Genomic DNA, 8,215 nt, shown 5'->3' with positions numbered 1-8,215 from the left:
TGTTGGTGCGCACGAAACCGAAACAAAAACTGACGTGACAGTTTCACGAATCCCCGTGAGACCGTGTTGGTCACAAAGTGCATGCCATTAAATCCCTATTTGAATGATTACTATGAAGGTTCTGCACACTGCCTTTGTAGCTGCTCTGAATGGAAACGCTTTTGGCTTCGAATGAGGCTGGTTAACATGTTTTATAAACCAGTTTGAGCAAAACCTTGAGAATAAATGAGCTGAAAGCAACACAGGCTGCACCACCATTAACCAGGAATAATATTATTCTGGACATGTCTCAAAAAATGTTCATTATTTTACTACTTCCTGGTCGCCGTTTTGGATTTTTTGGAGCCAGTGACGTAAAAAGCGTCATCAAACAGGCTGGACCGGAGAGCAACTAGGGGCAGGATTGGCTGAGGACTCTCTTATCCCGCCCACATTTTACCGCAGAGGCTTCTGTTGCTGTCCATCAAGTATAGCCACGCCCCCTGGCTCCGCCAACTTTAACGATTTATTTAAAATTCAGTATTGATTTATTTTAAGATCAGCCACCTGATCTCTCATTTTGACCATGAAAACTAACGGGAAAAAAATCCTGAGCTGTAGAAAATCAGTCTATCAAATTTTATTTTTTCCAAAAATGAATTGGGGTCTATGGAGCAAAAGCTTTTTGGAGCCAACCCCAACAGACGGCGTAATATTGCAAGTTTTTTGACACTTCCGGGTGGGCTTCAATTTTGGAGCCAGATGCTACGTCCACTTTATATACAGTCTATGGGCGCGCCCAGCGGAGTGGCCGTGATCCACCGGGCCGGCCACGCCTGCACGGCAATGGCGTGCGGTGGTTGCGGCCCCCCCAGGGAGGTTAGGGATAGGGTTTAGGGTCGCCCCCCGCGACCCTATTGGGGATGGAGTGGCGTATAGAGAATGGATGGATGGATGGATGGACAATACTTCTACTGAAGGTACAATGAACTCACTCTAAACACTTAAGCATATTAACTACAAAAGAGATGCAAGTTGTAATTCTGTGTAAAGACAAAAGCAAAGTGACTGTTTGTCTGGCAACAACAGTAAACCCCATTTTTTTCCTTCAATTTCCACAGCAGTTAAAGTTATGTTTGAAACTTTCCACTGGTTTGTTGGTTAGACCTCCTTTGCAAGCAAGTTACAGTGCTGCTACACTGACAGGCTGATCTGCAGTCAGCTGGGAGTTTGGCTTAGTAGGTAGATCGCTACTTGACCTGCAAGCTTTTCTTAGCCACACAAAAACAAAACGTACCTCAAGGTGTTTCTTCATGTTAAAAGTAGAGTCACTGGATGTGTAAACCAGCAGAGGTTCAACTGGACAAGAAAGTTCTCTACTCGTTAGCCCTCTGAGATCCTTAAATTTCCAGAAATGCAAACATTTTTTTCATTTTATTTACTTGTATCTTTGTAGCTAAGCTTAATTATGGAAGAGTTACCTAAGGGTTCAACAGGTTTGAGGCCAATCAGAGAAGATATGTTCACCCTAAAAGGTTTTTGTCTTTGGAAAGATGGACTCAGCATTCCTTAAATGCTGTAGGGCAACCAGGTCGGACTTGATGTTTGAAATACTGACCGACAGCTCAGATTTAATTGTCTGCAGTTCTGTTTTGATGGATGTTAAATTTTCACTCAAAACCGCCAGGAGCTGGGTCTTTAAAATAACCGCCGTCTCATTGCAGAGTAAAGCAGTTCCTCCTAAAGGTCAGAGATTGCAGCATCTGAGGGCCTCTTCAGAAGAAGACGTAGTTGATGAAGATGTTCTCCAGCAGGGCCAGGAAGACCACGACCAAGCAGCCTGGAGATCCTAGGCAGCGTCTCCCTCAGGTGGGTGTCAACGGTGTTAATGGTCAGGTCTGTGGTAATCCCGTCAAAATACAAAACAAAAAAATCTAGATTATAAATCAACATGTAACCAAAGTACTCTGTATATAACACCATAGTATAGGATGTAGTTTAGAAAATGTCAAAGTATAGGATACTTTTCAAGAATAACATAGAATGGCCTGTAGTTCATAGTACAGCATGTTGGCAAAAAAAATTAAACAGATTATTACGTGGTTAAAAAAGCGCAAAATGATAGGATGTTGCTTAAAATTGTCATGTATGATATGTGGTTCAAAAAATGTCATAGTGCAGTATATTATCAAAATAGTATGTCATTCAAGAAAACAGAGTATAATATGTCATCTAAAAAATGCCATAGAATAATAGTTTGTGCACAAGTAAAAGTATAGTAATTATTAAAACTGTTCAAATTCTTATAATATGTTGCTAAAAAACAACAAAAAAACTAAAACAAAAAAAACATCATAGTAATATGTCAATTAGAAAAGCCTATAGCAACACAAAAACAGTCCAAACGCTGGTTTCCAGAGGGTTAGACAAGTATTTATTTGAAAGAGTAAGTTTACAACAACACAACATGTGAGGGGTTAAAAGTAAATGGGTGTAAGTAAAGTAAAAATAAATCAACAGAACTAAAAGTGAACTTCACGTTGACATTGATGGGCATTCCAACCAGGAACAAAGTAAAAGATCATCAATACGAAAGCGGTGTAAAGAAGCAAACACACAGGCATAGATTAGGACTCAAACTAGATTTATTTTAGGAAACAAATCAACTTAGAGACATTTGTTCATACATGTGGCTGAATAGGAGGCCGTCCAATCAGATTAGAGGTCTTCACTCTGTAGGTTGTTTGTTCAGTGAGACTCTTGGACCTCCATCAGCTGACGTGGATGTTTGATGGTCTTCCTCTCTAGTGCCAGATGATTCATCCATGAATTCAGCAGCTACAGACTGAAATGAAGCTCATGCTGCCATGATTGAATTCCTGTTCCAGATCAAATGTTCAGAGCTCACCTTGAATGCATGCCGTCTCCTGTCTGATAGTTTTTCTCATTGTCAAGTTTAATAAAGTTTTTTTCCTAATGTCAGGATGTGGTGAGACTCTTTCTCAGTTGCTGCAGACGTCCCTCATTGTGCATCTCCAGAAAAGAAACAGAAAAACTGGTCACTGCTTCAGCATCACAAACGCTCTCCAGCATTGAGTGTTTCAGGAATTACAAAGTCGTCAGGTCAGTTTCATTAATGCTGAATCATCTCACATCTCAGGGCACTTCTCATATAGAGCAAGTCTACACCAGACTCTTCATTATATTCATTCTAATAATATTCACTCAATGAACAATCCTACCTCCCACTCTGGACTTGTGGCTCTTGGCTGCTGCTTGGTGCTGGATCTTTCTTCTGACTCCGAGGGGCTACAGGACAAAGTTTCACAGTTATGTCATACTATTATTTAAATTATATAACGTTACGTTTTACGCCACAATGACACACAATTAATTGACTTGATAATTAACTTGAACGGTGGTTTGCAAAGTTCAACAAAGTCCGTATCCGTTTCCTCGGCCTCATTTGTCATTTCAAACCGCAAGCTTCAGTGAAAAAGTTTCCAGTTTCTGCACATTCGGCTGCGTCTGTTTCCAGAGATTTCCTCTTTTTAATTCTTACCTTCTCGGCACCATCCTTGCTCGTCCTGTTTTCCATCTTTCAAACACCTCTGACCGTGTGCACGAACGTGTTACACACGTGGACAAAATTGTTGGTACCCCTCGGTTAAAGAAGGAAAAACCCACAATTCTCACTGAAATCACTTGAAACTCACAAAAGTAACAATAAATAAAAATTTATTGAAAATTAAATAATCAAAATCAGCCATCACTTTTGAATTGTTGATTAACATAATTATTTAAAAAAACAAACTAATGAAATAGGGCTGGACAAAAATGATGGTACCCATAACTTAATATTTTGTTGCACAACCTTTTGAGGCAATCACTGCAATTAAACAATTTCTGTATTTGTCAATGAGCGTTCTGCAGCTGTCAACAGGTATTTTGGCCCACTCCTCATGAGCAAACAGCTCCAGTTGTCTCAGGTTTGATGGGTGTCTTCTCCAAATGGCATGTTTCAGCTCCTTCCACATATGTTCAATGGGATTCAGATCTGGGCTCATAGAAGGCCACTTTAGAATAGTCCAACGCTTTTCTCTCAGCCATTCTTGGGTGTTTTTGGCTGTGTGTTTTGGATCGTTGTCCTGTTGGAAGACCCATGACCTGCGACTGAGACCAAGCTTTCTGACACTAGGCAGCACATTTCTCTCCAGAATGCCTTGATAGTCTTCAGATTTCATCGTACCTTGCACACTTTCAAGACACCCTGTGCCAGATGCAGCAAAGCAGCCCCAAAACATTACTGAGCCTCCTCCATGTTTCACCGTAGGGACAGTGTTCTTTTCTTCGTATGCTTGCTTTTTGAGTCTATGAACATAGAGTTGATGTGCCTTACCAAAAAGCTCCAGTTTGGTCTCATCTGTCCAAAGGACATTCTCCCAGAAGCTTTGTGGCTTGTCAACATGCATTTTTGCAAATTCCAGTCTGGCTTTTTTATGAGTTTTTTTCAGCAGTGGTGTCCTCCTTGGTCGTCTCCCATGAAGTCCACTTTGGCTCAAACAACGACGAATGGTGCGATCTGACACTGATGTACCTTGGCCTTGGAGTTCACCTTTAATTTCTTTGGAGGTTGCTCTGGGCTCTTTGGATACAATTCCAACGATCCGTCTCTTCAATTTGTCATCAATTTTCCTCTTGCGGCCACGTCCAGGGAGGTTGGCTACTGTCCCGTGGGTCTTGAACTTCTGAATAATATGAGCCACTGTTGTCACAGGAACTTCAAGCTGTTTAGAGATGGTCTTATAGCCTTTACCTTTAAGATGTTTGTCTATAATTTTTTTTTCGGATGTCCTGGGACAATTCTCTCCTTCGTTTTCTGTTGTCCATGTTCAGTGTGGTACACACCTTTTCACCAAACAGCAGGGTGACTACTTGTCTCCCTTTAAATAGGCAGACTGACTGATTATGAGTTTGGAAACACCTGTGATGTCAATTAAATGACACACCTGAGTTAATCATGTCACTCTGGTCAAATAGTTTTCAATCTTTTATAGAGGTACCATCATTTTTGTCCAGGCCTGTTTCATTAGTTTGTTTTTTTAAATAATTATGTTAATCAACAATTCAAAAGTAATGGCTGTTTTTGATTATTTAATTTTCAATAAATTTTTATTTATTGTTACTTTTGTGAGTTTCAAGTGATTTCAGTGAGAATTGTGGGTTTTTCCTTCTTTAACTGAGGGGTACCAACAATTTTGTCCACGTGTGTACGTCAATGGTGCGTTTGCAAAAAATAAAAATAAAAAAATAAGAAAAGAGCTGCCAGTGGAGGCGGCTCAACAGCGGTAGCAGCATAATGATCAACCCAGTGCCATGACTGAACACCGGCCCTCGCAGCCCAAACATCAGACCGGCCTCCCGGGTATTGTCCCGTTCCTCCCGATTAGCCACCCCGGGCCTGAACACACCATGATGTCACCAATGGGTTTCCCAAAGAGCAGGTTTAAAGTCCAGCATTGTAGCAATCTTGGCAGTATCTGACTAAATAGAACAAAAAGCTGGAGCATGAGAGGACCTAAGATGGGCCACATCCTTAATTATGCATAATTTTAAGCTTAATACATGTTAAATGTTTTCGCTTTGTAAAATTTCACCCCCTGTACAGTTGTCCTGAATGGGGAAATTAGTGATAGCAACCAGAACCGTTAATTGCACCAGGCTGTAAATAAGCGTGTTCCTGCTGCAAAGGTGCAGATTTTAACATGGGGGTCTTATGAGGATTAACTTACATTTGAAGTCAGCCCCAAGTGGCCATTCAAGGAACAGCAGTTTTTTGCACTTCGCCATTGGATTACTTTTTCATTCCCCAAGGTTGTCACATGTTAAAAACTCATCAGTTTGTCACCATTTTACCCTGTATGACCTCCATTGCCATGAACACACACACTAGTTTATTGTGACTCAATTATACATACACAGAAATAATCACACCTGCCTCAAATGTGCAATAATTAGTCACAGAAAATGCGCTAGTTTACTACTCCTGTTTGAGTAACAGTTGAAAGCGTTTTGCTAAATTACTGTACCCCAAAAATACAAGGAAATTAGACATTTTTTTAATTTGCATATTAAACACTTGCATGTTCAGTAGGAACCAATGAACAAATTAACTTCACCGTTCTACTGTTTAACCGGGTTCAGCAGATCACTCACCAACAACAATCGTCATAATCAAAGACTTAGAAGTATTTTATTTTCATGATGCTGACTTTCTTCAGATTTTACTGGTAAAGGCATACAGTACATGCGACCTGGGAATACATCCATGATAATATGTTTAGTTTTCAAGTGTTCATTACGCTTAGTAATGGCACACTGTTACTAAGCAACAAAGAACAAAATGGACACTGACGTGTTTCTCTATTATTGTAATCTGATCTGCTGAACCCAGTTAAATAGTAAGACCACAAGAGACACTGTAAAATATGTAAATGACCTAATTATCTAGTAAAGGCCACAGAAATCTAAAGTGCTATAGAGATACTATCTATTATATGCAGCTTTGATGGAAAATATGGTATATATAGTAAGTGATATTTACATTAGCTCCACAATACCTGCAAGAAAACAAGTGGAGTAGACATAATAAGGCCTGGAGGCCACAAAGTAACCACTCGTAAGGGATGCGGGAAGAAGTAAAGTCAGTGCGCCTGAATGAAAACAGTGCTGATTACATTGGTCAACGTCACAGCTGGCTTTGTCATTGGTTGGGGACTTTTAACAGACCTCTCACCTTATCTCCCAGTTTGCAAATCTTTGATTCCTTTCCTTGACTCCTCTCCTCGCTCCCTAATCCTTAGTCCCACCCACCAGAGATGCAAGCAGAGGAGAAAGAAGGAGAGTGTAGGCAAGTCAACAGGCATTGTGTGTATTTTATGACCTCTGTCACATGAATGTAACAGCGTTCACGATAACTTGCAATAGGTTTTTTATTTGCTTTGAATTCACACTCTATGGCACAATGTGACAAGAATGTACAGAATTCATAGGCAGCAACACACGCATGGTGTGAATTATGAAAGAGGCATGGCACACAAAGGAATACTATAAAAATAGAGTGATATATATATAAATATAAATATAAACAAACACGTGTCAGTCCTGCTCCCAACGTGACTTATGTATTCCAGCTGTGTCACGCCTCTTTCATGTCACAGATGCAGAAAAAAACCTCACCTGTAAATCCTCACACATAATTCCTCATCCTCTCTCTCTCCTTGAGATGTATTTTGTGACTTGAAACATCCTCGATGCTGGTGCAAAAACACTGATTTCCAGGTCATGGGTAGGAGGATGAAATAAGCAGGATGAAATTATTGAAAACAGATGAGCAAAGTGTTGTGTCACTGAGATCCGAGCAAGAGCAAAGTCTGAGGCAAAACATTTTGTGCGCACAGGATGTTTGTGCAGCAACAGTAAAAATGACCTGAACAGGGGCTATTGGAGAGAGAGGCCATAGATGAGGGGAAAACATTACAAATATCAACATAAAATGAAGAAATGATGCTCTCAGACTGAAAGACCATGATCACAATTAAGGAAAATTAGATTTAGAGTTAGGGAAATTAATTTCATATAATCTATTATGCTAAATAACTATGATGGCATTCATTGATGTATGTTGTAGTGTAGGGACGTGTGTAATTAATATGCAGGTTTATATTTGATTAGGAAACGTCTGGGAAACGGTGTGTGTGGGTTTTGTCTGTGTGCACTTGATTGACTGACTCATGGCTAATGCCTGCGTTGCCAGGCGACGGTGACATGTAGGTACATTGTTTTTATCACACGCGGCCACACATACACACTGCCCACACAGAATGCTAGACTTTTAGTCTATTCAGCCAAGCTCTGCATAAGCTAACAGCACCCAAAGGATTCACAGTGTTGAAGGGTTGAGCCATTCGCGGTATGTTTTGGGCGGCAGTGGGGAGATGGGGGACAAGACCGACGTCCTGGCGGACAGGAAGTCCAACTTCCTGCCTTGATTAATGGGAGGACTGTTAGATTACACAGAGGCACAGAGGGGGCCTCCCACACACAGAACCCCCACATTTTACCTTCAGTGTCAACCTTTTTTCTCTCCCGGTTCTCAGAGTGCTCAAGAAAAATAGATCAAAAACGGCTGTCGATAAGATTCTAACAGCTTCTCTTTACATCTCGGCACAGATTG

Source organism: Acanthochromis polyacanthus, chromosome 18 (genome assembly GCF_021347895.1).
Source record: "Acanthochromis polyacanthus isolate Apoly-LR-REF ecotype Palm Island chromosome 18, KAUST_Apoly_ChrSc, whole genome shotgun sequence".
NCBI lineage: Eukaryota > Metazoa > Chordata > Actinopteri > Pomacentridae > Acanthochromis > Acanthochromis polyacanthus.
The sequence above is the reverse complement of the archived record's forward strand: the minus strand, read 5'-3'. Positions refer to the sequence as shown.